The sequence below is a fragment of the Rhinolophus sinicus genome, linkage group LG11 (genome assembly GCF_036562045.2).
Source record: "Rhinolophus sinicus isolate RSC01 linkage group LG11, ASM3656204v1, whole genome shotgun sequence".
NCBI lineage: Eukaryota > Metazoa > Chordata > Mammalia > Chiroptera > Rhinolophidae > Rhinolophus > Rhinolophus sinicus.
The window spans coordinates 70,513,706-70,530,422 of NC_133760.1; the positions used below are offsets into that span (position 1 = coordinate 70,513,706).

At 38.7% G+C, this 16,717-nt stretch overlaps 1 long non-coding RNA gene across 1 annotated transcript; it reads right to left on the reverse strand.

The window, feature by feature from the left end:
* Positions 1-3,683: 3,683 nt before the first annotated feature.
* On the reverse strand, positions 3,684-14,445 carry LOC141567626 (uncharacterized). Its single transcript, XR_012490464.1, has 2 exons — positions 14,223-14,445; positions 3,684-3,978 (listed from the first exon to the last, which is right to left on the reverse strand). It is a non-coding gene; the product is annotated as an uncharacterized LOC141567626 (long non-coding RNA).
* Positions 14,446-16,717: the final 2,272 nt, after the last annotated feature.

Sequence of the window (16,717 nt, forward strand, 5' to 3'; positions counted from 1 at the left end):
AACTATAGAGTCTTTTGTGAGACGTCTTTAGCCCTGGTTGCTTTCTCTATATCTCCCCACCAGCTATTTCTGCTCTCCCTCGTCTGCAATGGGGAAACAATGACAAAATCATCACAGTCACTTATCTGTAAATATCAGACTATACATGAGAATTTGCAGGAAGCTGACAACTCACTGACAGTGCTTCTAGCAGCTGGCAGTGGAAGTGGGGCAAGAAATCTCTGAATCCTTGCACTCTGTCCTTGTTACCTCCTGAGGTTTAAGGCATGTGGGTAATCATCTTCTTAACCCTGTTTGGTCATGGTTGGTAAATTTTCTGTTTATTTTTACTATTTTCAGGTGTTTTTCATTTAATTAAATATTGGCAACATATGCATGTATACACGTATATGTGTATATGTTTTTGTAAATACATTTACATATTTTGTGTATATATGGTTATATGTATTTGAAAGAGGATTAAATGCCAAGGTCACCATAAGGGTTAATAAAAAAAAAATCCATTGTCCATTTCCCACCCCACCTAAAGGAACTGTCAGAATGTTTATATATAATTAATCCTCTGCTTCAAATAATTACACATGTTGAGAATGATTTGTGGGAAATAAAAGGAACATTGTTATATCACTCTAATTACCCTTTTTCTATGTCTACCCATGCTAGGTATTTCTTGTTTTTATCAAATAGACAGATGAAATGGTTATCATAGCTGCAGTATGGGAGAGTTCAGAGAGAGAGAGGAGAGCACTCCTCACATGAGCATAGTTTTAGGCAGAGAGAGGGAGAGAGGGCGCTCCTTTTGATGTGTTGCTTGAGGCAATTCACAAGGAAGAAGAACTCAACAAATATTTGCTGATTGATTAAAGCTCAAAATTTAAATTCCTGCCACTTTAGAGAGCCTAAAACTCCAAATATCCTAATTATATTTTTCAAGTCACTGAAACCTATTTCAGTTGCAAATAGCCTTGTTCTCAGGTGGCACGGAAACTATTCTACACAATTATTATTGCAAGTTTCCTGTGGCCCTGGGCCTGCTTGTCTCTTCTGTGCATCACAGCAACTGAATAATAAACCCATTCCCTGCAGTTTATCAGAGAGGTGTTGGCTATAGTCAGGGGAAAGAGACAAAGAGAAGGCAGTGAGGGTGGTTATTAATAATAATAAATTATTTATGCCGTGCTGACAAAGGGCTCTCTGCTGTAAAAGGTACACAATCAAAGATAGACTCCTCTCTGCCTTGAGGACTGAATTCTAAGCAATTCAGACATGAAATAAGCCTTGTCAAGCTGAGGTTGCAGTTTATAATTTCAGAACTTCTTTTGCATAAGTTTCATTCTAAAAAGTTATTGAGTGTATATTCTATACTGGTGACAAATGGCCTTCCAATAAGGCACAAGTTTAAGTACAACACAGGATATTTTCCTCTTTGCCTTTTCCTCAATTTTGTCAAAGTGACAACTTAAAATGTGAATAACTATACTAAATTATACAACTATTTTGACTAGAATGTTAAAGAGGGAGTTTGATTAAAATATTTTTTCCTTCCTCACTTGACTTTATTTTGATCTGAAATGAGGGTAGGCTTTCATTAAACACAGTGTATAAGACCAAGGCAAATGCTAGACCTAAAGAGGCTGGAAGCAATATTCCAGCATGTTTTTATTAGCAATATCTGCCCCCAATGATGTATGACAGGATATTTAGAAGCTATGGCCTCTCCAGAACCTTGGGAGACACCAGAACTCTCCGGAGAAAGCTCAGGGACCAGCGCATTTAAATATCTTAGGAAATCTGCTTTAGGTCTAAACTATTGCTCAGTTCAGCTACTCCTGAATAAACAAACAATTCTCAGAGACAGTTTAGGATTGGGGACTTTGGGGTGGGATAGAGGCAACGGAAAGGCAGGTGAATCAGTTGCAACCCTGGTTCATTGTCCCAAGAGCAGATTGGAACTATGCAGAGAGAACTTTGAATACTTCCATCCAGTCAGAGAAGCTCTCGTCTCCCAAACTGAAGCCAAGACCCTGTTCTATGGTTGGTCTTTCCAGGCTTTTTGATCCAAATATATTCTTTTCTTTTTTCTTTCTTTCTTTATTGTTAAAATACACATAAAATTTACTATCTTCACCATTTTTAATGTACAATTCAGTTGTATTAAATACATTTATAATATTGTGCAAGCATCATCACCATCCATCTCCAGAACTCTTTTCGTCTTGCAAAAGTGAAAGTTTATACCCATTAAACTATAACTCCTTATTCCTGCCTCCCCTTAACCCCTGGCAACCACCATTCTACTTTCTGCCCTATGATTTTGACTATTCTAAGTAGCTCATTTACGTGGATCAGGTATCTGTCTTTTTGTGCTCATTTCACTTAACATAATTTCCTCAAGGTTCATCCATGTTGTAGCAAATGTCAGAATTTCCTTCTTTTTTAAGACTGAATAACATTCCAGTGTATGTGTACACCACATGTTGCTTACCCATTCATCATGTGATGGACACCTGAGTTGCTTTCATGTTTTAGCTATTGTGAATAATGTTGCTATGAACATGGCTGTACAAATACCTCCTCAAGACCCTGCTTTCAATTCTTGTGGGTATATACTCAGAAGGGAAATTGCTGGATAATATGGTAACTTTATTTTTATTTTTTGAAGAACTGCTATACTGTTTTCCACAGCAGCTGTACCATTTTACACTCCCACCAACAGAGCACAAAGGATTCTTTTCTCCACATCCTCCCCAACACTTGTCATTTCTTGTCTTTTTTATTTTATGTCTAGAGATTGTTTTGTCTTATTTTAAAAAGTATTCCCCCATTACCTAGGTTATAAAGGTAGTCAACCTTTTTTGTTTGAAAAGCTTTCAAGTTTTTCTTTTTATACTTAACTGTTCATTGTATCTCGTGTTTAGATTTTGCATAATCTTAAACAAAAATCCAAATTCATTTTTTCCACATGGATAACCACGTTTTCCAACTGTATTTATTGAACAGTCCCTCCTTTCCCTAGTAATTTCCCGCGCTACTTCTGGTGTATATCAGTTTATATACTATACGAGGTCTGACAATTAAGTTTGTGAACTCACCCTAGAAAAAGTGCTACATATACCTCATTGCTGAATATCACTATGGTCAGCTTTCAAAGTACTCCCCTGGGGAAGCTATGCACTGATGCCAGTGCCTAGTCCACCCTTTAAAGCAATTTTGGAACTCTTTTTCTGGAATTGCCAACAGAGCTGTCATCGTATTACCCTTGATGTCCTGCATGTCATCAAAATGTCTTTTTTTCAATATTTCCTTTATCTTTGGGTAAAGAAAGAAGTCACTGATGGCCAGATCAGGTGAATAGGGAGAATGATCCAATACAGTTACTTGTTTACTGGCTAAACCTGCCGCACAGACAGTGCCATGTGAGCTGGTGCATTGTCGTGATGCAGGAGCCATGAATTGTTGGTGAAAAGTTCAGGTCGTTTTCATCTAACTTTTTCATGCAGCCTTTTCAGCACTTCCAAGTAGTAAACTTGGTTCACTGTTTGTCTAGTTGGTACAAATAATCAATAATCCATCTGGTATCAAAAAATATTAGCAACATCATTGCAGCAAGTGCGCGAACTTAATTATCAGAGCTTGTATACAGTTTTGTTTCTTAAAAATTGATCAGTTTCTAGACCCCTTCGTTAATTTCATAGTATCTTTATTGCTATAGTGTTATAATAATAAATCTTTATGTCTATCAGGAGACATCCCTCCTCTTCTCCTTCCTCCGCCTCCTTCTCCGCCTCCTCCTCCTACTCCTACTTCTTTTTGGAGTTAGACGCTCACATGATGACATGTCAAACGATCATTTTCCTGAGGGATGGGCGTAGTGCTAATAAAGCCAAGATTGTGTTATCAGAATTGTGAAGAGACAAACTGTTCCAGGTCCCAGTCTCTACATCCAGAAACTCGTCTTTCTGAAGGCTGTCAGCTGTCCTACAAAGAAGCAGAGAGGGGTGACTTAATGAAAACCTATTTTCATTACTAGCAAGCAATATTGTATGGCACCGTCAGCAGTGATGTCTCCGTGCCAGACATTAACACATTCTCACAGCACAACCTGATGTCTTCAGGGGTTATTCGTTACTGAGTGTGGGACAGGGCCTGGCAGAAGACAGTCTGGATGTTCGCCCAGGCACAAACTTTTAGCAGATGCTGAAGTCTCCAAGAAAATTTGATTGGCTGTCAGTATAAGAAGAAACAGTGCAAGGTGAATAGTTTTTAAGAAAAGAAATATAATTTTTTCTTCCTTACAGTTCATAAATGTATTTATAACCCTGCAAAGAGTAAAATGTTCATTTTCTCAAAGTATGATTTCTTTCAGGCGTTGAGCCTGTAGACCTGCAACAATTTACAACTGAACTAACATCTTTAAAGTGTGAACATGGAGCATCTAATAACATAGCACATGCTCCCAATAAATGCCCTCACAGACAAGCATGTCATTTGGAAGACTTGCCCGATGAATAACATTACTGACACATGCCCTGACAAAGTCTGTCAGATGTTTTCATTTTCAAGTGGAAGAGAAAACCATCTGGCACCCAGAGCAAGTAGTCTCATCTCACTAAAAGAGAAACCCAGTATTTTATGCCAACTGGAACCTTGGGAAATTCAAAGAAAAATGGTAAATCTTTAATCACTAGAGTAATTTTCCATCTTAGTTATCAGACATAATTTTGGTGGAGAAAAGTGTTCTCTCAGACATGAAATGCTCTATTGATCTGGGGTAACTACCCTGTTTCCCCGAAAATAAAACCCAGCCGGCCCATCAGCTCTAATGTGTCTTTTGGAGCAAAAATTAATATAGGACCGGGTATTATATTATATTATATTATATTATATTATATTATATTATATTACATTACATTACATTACATTACATTACATTATATCTGGTATTATATAAGACCAGGCCTTATATTAATTTTTGCTCCAAAAGACACATTAGAGCTGATTGTCCGGCTAGGTCTGATTTTCCGGGAAACACAGTAAAGACATACGAGCATCTCTGATAGTCTATTGCGTAGGTAACACAGAAAGCTGCCTTCATCTGGAGGCAGCTTGATAAAGTGAATGTGGAGACTTATGCATCTTTTGATTCCTTCAAGAACTGTGAACCAAATATAGGGTTAAGTGTTAGGGACAAAAAGACCATGGTCCTTCCCTCAAAGACCTTACAATACAGTAGGGGAAAAACACAAAGATCATTAAAAGCAATGAAGAAGAGACGGAACAGGTGAGTGAAGAGAAGGAACCCCTCACCAGCTGGTCATCCAAAGATGGCCTCTAGGGCCAGGAATTATTTCACACCACACATTATTTATCAGTTAGTAAGTTTTCTTAACAACTCTTAAAAATTATACCACTTTTCTGGTGATTCCTTTTTCTTTAAAATAATGATTTTTTTTTTATCCAAAAATACACTGAATAAATATGCTTTAGGAAATAATAGTTTAAAACTACAGTTTCAGGCAAAGACACACATGTTTACTCGACATAAATTCTGTAGTCAAAGACTATCAAATGAAACAAATTTGAATTGTGTGCTGTGTTTAGAAAAACTCAAAACATTTGGGGGCGGGAGGATAGACAAGTCAAGTGAGTAGGATGAAAAGTTTAAATTGCATATGACTTTTCATAGAAAATGTGCGCATGCACTTTTTCCATGGGTTTCAAAGCACTCTTGTGTTTAGACTTCATTTTGCCCTAAAAGTGATTTTTCTGTGCTGCAACTTTGCTTTTAAATGCAGTTTGAGTGCAGGATAACCATGAGTCTCATTAAGTTTGAAAAACTGATAAGGAAAACAGTACAGAAAGAAAATCTATGAAGAATGATTGTCTCATCCCCGCTCATCCCCAACACTCACCATTAGTCTTCTCCTCATTGAGTACAAACAGTCAATTCTCAGTACATTTCATTTTATATACATGGTACATTTCTTTATTTGCAAACTTATGTTTTGCTTATATAAGCTTGCTTTTATTGTTTTATTGCTAAGTGTTTCTATCTACCATATGAACATGTTTTGGATATTTTACATTGAGATGGAGTACATTATTACATTTCTCATTCAAAGCAAAGTGTTGTGTGTGTTTTTTTAATTTAACAACTTTTCACTTAGTAGCAGGGTTTTCAGGAAAAAATGAAAGTTGTTAAGTAAAAGATAAATATATATGTTGAGTTAGATTGTAGAACATTCTTTGGAGTAAGCCAGGAAAATAGATAATTCAGATGTGTGTGAAATAAAGGAATAGGGAGAAAATGTAAGGAAGTTGGGTCCAGTCAGGTAAATATGCAGAGCAAAAAATGAATGTTTTTATAAAAATGAGAAAGGAAAATTGGATCATTATTCCTGAAGGTATAATGTTGCAGATTCAAGTGTTAAATATCACCGAAAATCAACCTTCTAAAGATCATTTTAAAAAGCAATACACTGATTGCCTTGGGAAAATTTTTTAAATGTACACATGTAGGATGAAAGACAAGGAAGGAAGACTGTCCTAGTGTCCCAATTATGGGAAGCTCATGTTCAGGGTAACATTTCTAGGAACAGAATCACACACAGACTGTACTTTTAGGCTAATATCACAAACAGTGTAGTTGGAAGTAAAAATGATTTGCTCTAGGTTGACTCAAAAAGTAGTTTTAAAATTATGAAGTCACTGATGCTGAACATGCATGTGAATAGTTTGAATAAAATTATTTCAAGAAAATGAGAATGTAAACTCCTGCTCCAGAGATTTAACCATATACTACTCTGTACTATTTCTAGTTTATTTGGATTGGATTGGATTCGATTCACTGTTTCATGAGTTTCTCTTTCCATTCAAGACTATAAGTTTCTCCAGAATGTGTATTATATCATACTGTCGGGCCAAACTCTGTCCAGCGCATGGCTATAAGCACATTAAATCAATTAATTTTTGTTGAATTAAATTGCATTGGCATTTAAGGAAGTCATGAACTCAAAGCAGAGAGAACAGAGTGAACTTAGTGACTTTCTTCTTGCTCTTCATCAGATATGAGGTCATAACTGATATGCCATCAAGAGGGTCTGACTTCCAGTTGGGTTTCTGTTTATATGGTTGGCAGGGCAGAAGAGAGCAGAGTTGACTTGCCCATATTGGACTTTAACCCATGACCTTGGCCTCTGTGACACAACAATCCAACCAACTGAGCTCACCCAGCTATATGTCCATCTTCATCTTTACACTTGGTAGGAGAAACAGCACCAAGAGCTGTCTTGGTTATTGTGCAATCACAATTAATAAGCCATTTCTTCCAATAGTGAAAAATTTTCCTATCTGAGTTTTCACACTTCTAGCAAACAATAAAAGGAAATTACTAGTTGCAAATAATACGGATGACAACTAAACTCTCAGTACTGAAACTGTGTTTCTATAGTTTGGTGAGACTATTGCTGCTTTCATGTCCATGTGAAAGAATCCTTATCAAAGCTCATTCTTTGTCATCTTTAGAAGAGGTTAAAGATGCTATGAACCTACTCAAAAGTTAAAGAATTGCCACCCTTTCATTTAAGCTTTGCTTGAAAGTGAAGAATGGGGCCAAAATGCTATTAATAGCAAAAGAAATAAAGAAGCGTATTTAGCAGACCTACATATTCGAATTGCTTATCTTTCTCTCTTTCCACTTAAATAACTTTTCTGGCTATGCTTCTGCAGGGAAAAGGAAGTTGGAAACTGTTATTATTCGGCTCCATGAACTGGGTTTTTTAGAATCCAATGCTGGAAGGGACCCTAAAGATAATCAAGTCCAAGCCTCTCATTTCATGGTAAGAAGACTGAGGTTCAGGGTAACAAATATTATAAGTGGCAGAGTCACTCTTAAAAATATCTAGAATTGGTCATGTTGTATACAGACAATGAATTAAATTCAAGCACAACTCTATCATTGGAATTGGAATGGCCAATTAAAGACAAGAATTTCCCATCTAGTTCTATTTTTTAATCTCAGTTATTTTATTTTACATGTTTTTTTGGGCTCTAAATATTTACTGATTAACTACTACTATGTGCTAGGCTACTGGCTAAATACCTGGATAGTTACAATAAGGAAGATATTTTGCAACAGCTATTTTGGTTTCATTTAGGCACATTGGAAGAGCAAAGTCCAAGTGTAAAAGTTCTCTATACATGATAGAAATCCCTAATACCCACCCTTTCCTGAAGCCGTACTTCCCCTCTGAGACTCTAGTGTGTGACATGAGACTCAGGACAAAGTGGGGGAGAATTAATGGTCTTAGAAGGGGTTGGGTGCCCACATTATCTTTGTAACAAAGAAACAGTATTTTCTGAACATTATAAAATCTGTCATACCGTGTTTCTCCAAAAATAATACTTAGCTGGACCTTCAGCTCTACTGCGTCTTTTGGAGCAAAAATTAATATAAGACCTGGTTTTATTTTACTATAATATAAGACTGGGTATAGTATAATATAATATAATATAATATAATATAATATAATATAATATAACTGGGTATAATATAATACAATACCGGGTCTTACATTAATTTTTGCTCCAAAAGATGCATTAGAGCTGATTGTCCAGCTAGGTCTTATTTTCAGGGAAACAGGGTATGTAAATGTCCAGTACCTAGGTACAAAAATAAATAAAACAAAATTCCATCTGTCTTAAAACAAGTTTTTACTATTAAGGTTACTGAAATAGCTTCTTAATGGTGTCCCTTCCATCAAAAATTACAAAGAATTTGAAATTTTTACACTACTTGCATGTGACAAGTTAGCCTGCATGGTTCCATGGATTATGGCAGAAGACGTGAGGTTGTTGGATCAGAAAATACTTTATTTCCCACAGTGCAGCAAGCAACAATGGCAACACATCTGTGTCAGTGCCTCTTACTTCCAGGTTCCACAGGGACACTGAACTTGGACCCCCATAGGTTTTTGTACATACAGTGGGTTGCATTACAGGAGAGGGACCCCTTAGTTTAGGGAAACTGAATCTTTTGTAGCAGATTGTAGTGTAGGCCTGCTTGTTTTTGCTCTGGAAGGAGATCCTATCTACCTTCCAAGGCTATTCACAATAAAAAAATAAAAATCCTTGAAAAGATAGTTCAGAACAAAGGCAATATCCTGGCTTACAAGGGACATGTGGAAGATTACCATGCAGCATATCCCAGTCTCTGCTCTCTCTAATGCATCATGCATACTACCTCTAGATTCATCTTCCTTAAGCACAATTGTGATCTCATCAGTCTCTTCTTTAATAGCTGTCAATGTATCCATCCCAATCATCATCTAATCCACCTCCTAGCCTGACATTAATAGGATCTGAACACCTTGGCCTCGGCCTCCCATGCAGGCTTACCACTCACTGTTCACCCTTAGATCCAGGGCTCACATTTCTGCAAACGCAAGCAGCCTTACCCAGCTCACGCCCATTCTGCTTCAGCTCTCTTCTCAGACAGAAGGTCGTCCCTCTCCTCTGTGTCTGCTCTGCGTCCTGGCTGTTCTTTACACTCACACCTGCTCCATGAAGCTTTTCCGAAAGAAGCATTCATTATTCTGTTCCCAGGCTGCTACCTGCTTGCATCTTTATTTCAGATCGACTTCAGTGGGATGGGAATCATTGTTTCTTGTGAATGTGCCATCTCCTTTGTCATACTGCCATACCCCCCAGGAGGGAGGAGCTGTTCTTTCACTTTCTCATCCCTCACAGCATGAAATGTGGTGTCTGGCATATATCAAACCCCCGTTTATCCTGTTAATTGGATTCAATTGTAAGCTACTGCTTCCCAAAATCCAAAAAAAAAAAAAAAGTAGATGGCAGAGCTAAGTGGCTTTCTCCCTTTTCTGCATCCTCTGGAGGGGAGAAGACTCTCTAGAACCATCTTCTCTGTAGAGCCATGCCCCTCGCATGGGCTAATATGTTTAATTTTTTGCTCTGTACTGCTCTGCCCCTCTTTTTTTCATTTCCCCTTACCCTTTCTCCTCAAACCCAAGAAATGTTGATTAGCATTTGTGGCAGGATAGTAGCCATTCCCCATTCCTGTAATTACATAATTATAAGCCCCGTCCCTTCCCCGATCTTCTGTGCCCCACAACTGATTTAGATGTGTTTCTGTATGCCCATCAGCAAGCACAGCCAGACAGGAGGGACGCTGGTCCTGCCACAGGCTCAGCATCTCAGTCACAGGTTCACAGGGCCCTGTGTGGCCCTGGGACAGTTCCTACAAGGCATTGTTTAGGCTGCTACATTCTCAAAGATGGGAAGGATCTTAAACTCTCCACCTGGTCTCTCTTCCAGGTGTCCTCCCACTTTCAAGTCCCAGGCGTCCTCCCTTGGCCTCCCTTGTATGTATGCCTTACAGGGAGCCCCGCAGAGGACGTGGACACTCGTGTCTACCCTGGTATCCATCCATGGCCCTTATCTGACCCTGACACGGATGTCAGTCCAAGGGCTGTGCACTCACACACTGTTTTATTTATCTCAGCGTCTTGTTAGGCACATTTTTATCATGAGTTATTCTTCCTTATTATCAGTTCTTGTTCGGTTTAGTCTAACCACAGATTCTGTGTGTGAATCCAGAACACCTGCCTCCATCGAATGTCCATTACATTCATGGTCATGCACAGGCTAAGAGGAGTATCCTGAGAAAATGGCTAGAGTAATGTCAGTGACTGCAGTCCTGAAATAGTCTTTGTAAATAGTGGGTTGTTGGGGACAAATCAAAGCAGGAAACCCAGCCACAAGCCTGAAAGTTTGGAAAGAACTTATGCTAAGTCAGGTGCCCAGCACATCATGTACTCCCTGGCAAAAGAGGGAACAAATCGCATGCTAGTCATTTTTTCTTATTTATAGTAACATCACTTTGTATTTCCTAATGGGGACAGGAAGTGGCAAAGGAGAAAGAGTCTGTGGCCCAGGAATAGGAACTAGAAGGCCTTAGCGTCACAGTGACCCCGCGTGAGCTTTCCCTGTAGCCTGAAACAGAAGCCCTGCTAACCCCTCAGGAACCCTTTCCACTAACCAGGGTCAGGTCAATGATTGACAGCTTCTTTGTATCCATTGAAGTAACTCAGGAGATTTCCCAGAGCAAATTACTCCATCAGAAGTTTAATCAGGTCAGTTTCAAAGACAGCTTCGGGGAGCAGCTGGCACAAAGCTCCTCTCTGGCTTTCCAGGACAGTGCAGTTCCTCTGGGAGGATATTTTGTTCCAGAATCTGAGGTCCTGGCTATACACAATGCCCCAATTGTGGCCACTTCTGAGCAGGGAGTGTTACCTGGGGACATGCTTCGGGCCCTCTCTGATTCTGAGCCAGGTCATATTAAATCTTTTACAAAGATGTTTTGGAAGAAGACACCACAGAGGGAAAATACACAAATAACCAAAGTCTTTTTATGTGAACCTACTTCCAGGATAAATTTTAATAAATTGTATCACATGCCTTCAAGTCCAGGACCTAAAAGAATAGTAACTTATGTGTAGGTCTTCCCAGATTTCCACCCTCAAGAGAATAAGACAAAGAAGATTAAAAATGGTATTTTTTTTAATCATTTTCTTTTTCAGACTACACTTCCCTTCTTCTCAAAAACCTAGGTCTATAAATCCTCAAATAATCAGAATGTTACAGAATAGAGAGCTCCTAATATCAGAGCACTTTCTTTACCTCCTGACCTCCCTTGAAGGTGCCTAGAATTAGCAGAACACATATTTGGACGTGTTGTATTCATTTACCAATAGAGGAAATAGAATTCTAACTCTATGAGACCTCTAAGGGTAATACCGATTGTGTGATTTTGGCCAGAGATGCTAACTTGAGAAATTGATTCTGGGGAAGGATGCAGCTATAGTTTACAAGGACGTCTTGAAAGGATTTTGGTTAAAACATTATAGGGAATACCTCACCTGCAGTTTTCTGCTATAGTAATTATTCTATCAGCACAGAGGTCGCTAAATGTCCTTCTATTTGATAGTGTGTTAAAAATCGATCTTAAGCATTTAATCTTAAGGCTGGAAAACCCAGTCTCTCTCTCTCTCTCTCTCTCTCTCTCTCTATATATATATATATATATATATATATATATATATATATATCACATTTTTTTAAAGAGAATGAATTTTTTTCAATTGAGGAATATTGGGGAACAGTATGTTTTTCCATGACTCATCAGCTCCAAGTCAACCCATCATTTTCAATCTAGTTGTGGAGGGAGCAGCTCACTGGCCCATGTGGGAATCGAACCGGCAACCTTAGTGTTATGAGCACCGCGCTCTAACCAACTGAGCTAACCGGCCACCCCCATCACTTGTTTTAAAAGTAACAAATCTTCCTCATATTCATCCCCCAGAATATATGGCATAAAAATCAAGCCCAGTGGAGTAATCTATAGCTGTTGATTTGGTGTCACTAGAACTTGTTAGGATTTGGTATAACTGAATGTGACTGAAAAACAATAATGTCTTACACAAGACAGAAACGTATTTCCTGACACACACACAGAAATTCATTAATAGGCAGCCCAGGGCTAGTAAGGTGGCTCCACAAACAGCAGCAACACTGCTTCGGCCCTTCTTCAGTAGACAGAATTGCTGCCAGAGCTCCAGTAGTCACATTCCCGTTCCAGGCAGTGGAGGAAGAGAGGGGCTACAAAGGGCAGAGGCACTCCCAGAACCTGCCGGGTGAAATGTTTGCTTACATGACCACATCTAGTACAAAGAAAACTGGAAAACCCAGTCTTTATTAATGGAGGTTCTCTCTCTTAGGAAAAAAAGAGGAAAGAGGTATTAGAGACGACAATATGCCACCACTGCTATACATGCATGCTTCAATGCTTCTCTAAACTATATTTATGAGCCAATAGTAATCATTGTTCGATGAAAGCTCATATAATATACCAGCTGTAATATCACCAGCACCTACTTTAATGAGATTTTGCTCAGTGGTGTATTCCATTCCCTCAGCTATCAAATAGTAACTTTAAACTATGTTAAAAGTACATGTTCATTGTCAGGTTTCAATTTATTTCCCTGAATTTTATCTTTAAAAGAAATGGAAAGCCTTATTTATATGCTTACAGGGCTGTGTTTCAAGGTGATATTATAACTTTGTAGGGACAACAGAAATATTTTATAAAATTTCACTATACAAAATGCACTGAGGATTTGAGTAATTTTTTTTTCTTTTTGCCATACAAGTTGAACCTCAAGTACAAATAAATGTCGCATTTTCACATCCCCGAATGACTTGGCGCGAGTTTCTGCACATCGCTTACAGTCTGCAGTGGGGCGGCGGCAGCAGAGGTGGCATTGGCTGGAGGGCACCCCTGAGCCCTGTCTGACATTTTAATAAGTTCAATGTGTGTGTGCCAGTTGGGTACTTACCTGATAGTACAAATTTAGCTCGGTGGCTCTGTGAAGACTAGACTATTTAACTTCTAAAACAGCGATAGTCTTCATAATTCAGTGTTGGCAGGAAAAGCCTTCCTTTTATTTAGATCTGTCCCCCAGAAGTTAGCCTAACAGTACCAGCGATGGCACTGGTGGTCTCCAAGGTGTGGTAATTGGTACATAACCTACTTTGGAAAGTGTCCGCTTTTAGTAAAGTTTTGAAATTGTTTTAAAAAAAATTTAAACAATTGACTCATACACATATAGACACTCTGAAGTATCTAAGATTCTGGGAATTCAGCTTAAATAAATGCCATAGGTCTAGCAAATAAGAACTGCCTAACCCATTAGATTCTCGTTTGCCTTTTTTGATCTCATCTTCCACACAACAAATGTGAACAGCACTATAACCCCCATTTTAGCAAATCTCTCTCTCTCTCTGTCTCTCTGTCTCTCTGTCTCTCTGTCTCTCTGTCTCTCTGTCTCTCTGTCTCTCTCTCTCTCTCTCTCTCTCTCTCTCTCTTTCTCTGCCTCCTCCCACACACACACCCACCATCTGTCCCTCCCTCCCTCTTTTCCTCCCTCCCTCTTTTTCTTCCTTCCTTCGTTCCTTCCTTCCTTCTAAGCAAATGGTAATCTAAAACAAAGAGAGAGTGATATCACTTTCACAGAGCAGGTAAGAATGCAGCAAAAGAAAGCATAAACTCCTGCTTTTCTGCCACCTGGTATCATGCCCCCCAAATCACCTTAGTGCTTTGCAAGCACACAATCCTGTGTTTGCATTTATGGCTTTACACTTACCAGAGAGACATTCTTGCATAGCAGTCACCTTGTGAAAAGAGAAACTTCTGGTTAGGTGAGAGCTCTTGGCCACCTTTCCCTCCAGATGAGCTGAGGAAGGGACAACAACAGGGACCAATGCAGTTAAGCCTCTAGTGTGCCTGTGGTGATATTTTTAAGACAAGCTAAATATGTTTTGTTGTCATTGTTGCTGTTGATCTGAATGTTATCTCTGGGCTTTTGGATGCCAGCTGCCACACCAATTCGTTAGACCAGCCCCTTTAGGCTGAATGCAACGTGTTGGAGGTCAGGGATCCCTATGAATGGAGAGTTCTCAGAGAACTGCAAGTTGAAAGACGTTTTGTTGACTTTCAGTAACCACAGAGGTGCCCGCATAACCTGGGAGTAAAAAGGACCCTGGCTCTTTTGTTAAAGAGGTATTATTGTTTGTTTTCTCTTGCTATCCTGCTCTGTTGCCATTTCAAGTAGACAAACTTTGACTTCATTGCATCCCACTTCCTCTAAAATAGTCTAATTCTTTCTCTCCTTCCATCTTTCAAAATAGTGTCCCTGAACATATAAAACCAAAGGAAAGATAGTTATTATTAAACATAATAACACTAAGGTGGGAGTAGTTTAATAGTCTATGGCCTTCAGAAATATTCTTATTTTTAAAAGGAGATGCATCAGAGAAGGAAAAGAAAAGAAATCAATAATTACTGAGCCATGACTACGTACCACACATTATCGTCCATAAACTTTACTTATTTTACTACTTATTTGGAGGTGTCATTAGCCTCATTAGTCTGGAAAATTAAAATTCAAGGAGGTTAAATGTTACCACACATACAGTTAGTAAGTATTAGCAATTGTAAATAAATAGAGGGCTCCAGTCTTTTGTGCCTATAACATGGCAATTCAAATCCATCATTAGGATGAACTGCTCAGAAAAAAATGGTGGATAAGGGAGATATGAATAAATACACTCTATGCCTGCAATTTCTAGTATGATAGCCTCTAGCCACATGTGGTTATCTAACTTGAAATGTAAATTAATCAAAATTAAATAAAATGAAAACTTTAATTCAGGGGTGTCCCAAACTTCAGACCGCGTTAACTGCAGCCCGCAATCCATTTTTAATTGGCCCGCAGCAAATTCCAAAAATATATTTAGTTTACTTAAATAAACCAGGGAAGGCAATACGTACTTCACCTCTAGTGAGTGGCCCAGCTGTTTGTATATTTTATCGCATATGGCCCTTGGTAAAAAACGTTGAAAAAAGTTTGGACACGCCTGTTTTAATTTGTTGGTTGCTTTAGGCACATTTCAAGTGCTCGATTGCCACATGTAACTATTGGCTACTTCCCTAAACAGTGGTGAGAAGTAAGATATACTCTTACTCTCAATTTTGAAGATCTATAACAATACCAAAATGAAAATAAGGTGTGTGTGTCTGTGTGTGTGTGTGTGATGTTTTCTTTCTTGAAGGAAGAGAAAGGATGAAATAAAGTGAAGAAGAAGAAGAGTCTTTCAAAGTATAATGAGGGAATTTACCACAGGCTTTGTTTTGGATGGAGGGGTGATGGAAGACATAATTGCAGCTTGCAAGGAAATACTTTCTTGGATAAGTAAACAAACTGTACAAAGGAGAGTTTAAAAGAGTTTAAACTCCAGGGACTTCCACTCTGGCCTTTCTCCTTGAAACAACCAAAAAACAACAAAAGAGTAAAATATATGAAACCACTCTTTTCAAGACATGAGGCATGAGAAAATAAAGGACAATGATTGGTGAAAAAATGGAAAATAGATGAAGTAAACTCTACAGTTGCCCCCAGATTACAGCTTGAAAGAGATTCAGGTCATGAGTGAAGAAAAGGGAACCCACCCCCACCTTTCACAGGTTTTCATCCCTAATAAACATTTTGTGTGCCACACTTTATCTGGGGATATGCTTCCAGAGAATCCAACCTGGGGCTGGAGACGACTGCAGGTTGGCAGCTAGTTTAAATCTGGCTTGAACAACTATATTGAGCTGAGAATTACTTCGAGAAAAATAAGTTGAGTGTATGAATGTGTGGGTGGACATAGTCTGTTTGATTATGTTATGTTGAAGACGCCTATTCGATGTCCAAATAAGGATGTGAAGACAGGTAGCTATGCGATTCTGAACCTCAAGTGAGAAATTAGATCCAGAGATAAAAATATGAATATCACCACCACTCAGACCTGGAACTGGGTTGAGTCTCCCAAATTGCTTGAAAACACACTAGAGGTCCCGCAGGTATTCTGACATATTTAATTGAGTAAAGGGAACTCTTGCTTATGTGAATTTTTCAGAAACATTGGGTACTCTACCCCTCTGGGGGAGACCCACAGTGCATGTTTATTATCAAGGCAAAGATTTTGCAAAGTTCTGTTAACAAAGAAACCTATTTACTTTGTTTCACTTGGAGGTCTCCATATTTTTTTGCCATAGGAACTTTTCTGGTAGGACATCCATCAATTTTTTTCTTAT